Source organism: Anopheles coustani, chromosome 3, assembly GCF_943734705.1.
Source record: "Anopheles coustani chromosome 3, idAnoCousDA_361_x.2, whole genome shotgun sequence".
NCBI classification, from domain to species: domain Eukaryota; kingdom Metazoa; phylum Arthropoda; class Insecta; order Diptera; family Culicidae; genus Anopheles; species Anopheles coustani.
The window spans coordinates 57,016,192-57,019,097 of record NC_071288.1 but is presented as its reverse complement, the minus strand read 5'-3'; positions in this window follow the sequence as shown (position 1 = coordinate 57,019,097).

The window sequence follows — 2,906 nt, the reverse complement described above, 5'->3', positions numbered from 1 at the left end:
GCACTCTCCGGCGGTGCGCTTCCAGCTAGACGAGCCCGCTCAGGATGATCATCGACAGCCGTTCAAGAGGAATACCTAGCTCGGAGTAACACAAGCCGCGAAGGCGCTTTGCAGTGACGAATACGTGACGACGACTGTGACACCCCGACTGTTTCGTCAAGGGAAACATTCTGATTTCGCTTTCAAAATGGCCGATCTCAAGCCAACACCCTTAGCCGTATCAAAGACGCAATGGCCAAAGGATAGAGCAACGCAGGCACTGGCACAGGATGACAATAGGACCATGGACATCAAAGTCCTGTGAGTACTCTGCAACTGGAATCCATCCCTTGCCGGCTCGTCTGCCATCTGACATACATGGGACACCTTAAAGCTTGTTTTACTTGGTGTGTTTGTATTTTTTTTGTCTCGCAAACCAACCCCCGCTCGTTTTTTATTGACGCCAGCTGTGAATGACTGATGAGGCGTACTTTGATTGCGTACTCTGCTGGCACAAATTGATCTCAGCAAAATTGCTCCCTGAGAACCAAGAGAACATAGTTTGCATACATGTTGTGTGTAAATTGAAGCAGAGAAGCGCGTACAAGTTCATGCAAATTCGCCCTGCTTGACAGCGTTTCGCAAATATATTTGGTAAGTTTGTCCTTGCAACATGTTGTTTGTGATATTTGGAAGTTACATGCTGCTATTCAAAGCGAAATAGAATTTATTGGGTAAATATGCCTCACATAAATACTTGAGGCTCTAATAAAATTAGGGTGGCAATGCTTTTCTTCACACGTCGCTTCTAAAGTTTGCCACAATGCATTAATCAACTATTTTTGAGGGCACCCACTACAACTATTCGCTACAGTTCAATACACCGGATCGCTAGGAGTAGCAAGAACATCATTCACGATTATTGCTCATGTCATTTATCACAATTTGATAGGGCGAGCAGGGCGCGTGCAGGTATTCTCGATTATCGGGGATATGCTAGCTGTCGGAGAAACTTTGGCATATACATTTTATTAATTGAAAAACGTAGACTTTTGACGCCTGATGGGTGCTCGCGTACGTTTTCTTCAACACCAACGATCATTATATTGCATGCAACAGCTAGGTGCCAACGAAACAACACACGATCGCATCGCGTTGGATGGTTATGTTTTTTTGTTCCTTCAGAGTTGTTTCTTTTTATCAACACTATTAAAACACCATCAATCATATGCTCAATCCGCGGGTGGAAGATGGAGAGGTATAGTTACGTCTCGGGTTTGGTACGTCCTGGGAGTTCCGCTGTTGTATTGATAATTTATTGCTTTCGAGCACATTTTTCACACTTCACTCAAGCCAAGCCGCAAGAGGTTATCGGTGTCTTGTTAACCTTATGTCACGTGTTGATCAACGACAAATTCAACAGTCGCGATCGTTTTACGAAATGTTGGTAGTTCATCAAACACTGTCTCTCGAACTCTTCAAGTAACGGTTTGATGCCATCAAATTTTAATGTGAAAATCTACGTTCGAAGACATGAACCACCCTTTAGCAGATGATTAATAAAGCGAAGTTCACGCATTATTGCGTTAGATGTAATTGAATGTTGATCAAAACTATTTGTGAAATTTATTCTTTTTTAGTATGAACAAATTAAAAATTCCTGTAAAAGAAACCGTAGAACCGTCAAATAAATTGGTAGACAGGTATTATGCAGTGGAATTCCCTGACATATGGAAAACAGATAAAACCACATGACACATGAAACATCTCGACTGCTTAAAATTCTAGATTGATTCCTTGAGCCTTTGAATTTTTATAGTTCCTTTGGTTTCATAAATCTATTCTTTTGCTTTGCATCAGGACTGGTTTCAAGCCTAAACCCAAATCAACTATATCGTCACCCATACGCAACGACGTAAAGAGCGAAGAGAAAAACGAACGCTTCTTCAGCAAGTGAAAAAGTGGAGAAAACTTTATTCAGATAAGCCTCCGCATGAAAAATGGTAGGCTTCGATAAGTCGTTTCCAATAAAAGAAATATTAAAATAAGCTCTCTCACGAACCCAGCAAGTAAAAAACCTTTACAGTGATCGAAACTTGCGAGCGATGATATCATACTGGCCTTCCCTGGGGGGGAGGCCAACAAACGGTCCGCTGGAAAGTCGTATGATCAATCGGTAAAACGACGAGCATCGGCATGGCACAAGGAATTTCGGAAAGACAGATCTTAGTATCTGATCACGTGTAATTAATGACCAATTTTCAAACTTCGAATACAATCTTACAACATGGTCCGTAAACAATGCTCCACCATCATCAAGCATTCCTTCATGGTTCGGAGAGTCCATGGCTCTAGCAAGCCCTATCTATGCACAGGGGAGCACCAGCCTTTCCGATCGGGTAGGATTGAATTCATAGGATCGAAATAATAATAATAATCCCTCCAACTATTTACGCATTTTGAAAACGCTGTAGCGACCGTTAGAGTGGTCGGGAAAAAATCGTCGAAATATTTCCCGCCAACATGCCGCAGAGGAGAAATTCATGCTTAAAGGCCACGGAGTGTTGGGGAGCGTTGTCCTGATCCGGTGTCATGTCGATCTCGCGCTCGACATAATTAATGAACAACTTCGTATCTTGCGCTACGGTCAGCATCGGCACGACCCATCGAAGCTCAAGATTTCTATTCTATTCCCTTTCCCCCGATGGCGATCGCTTTATTAAGTAAGTTGTAGTGTTATTTTTCTCTCCGCTTTCTGCGCCGTTCGACGGTTCCTCGAACGTACTACTTGTAGCAAAGACGGTGCTATCGCTCACCGCGATTGGACGATCGTGCCAGCTCGTTGAGCTTTCCGTACCTTGGGACGCACGGTCGGTTCGTCGCAGGAATAGTAATGAATTAAGACATCGTTTTTATTCGTCCAATCC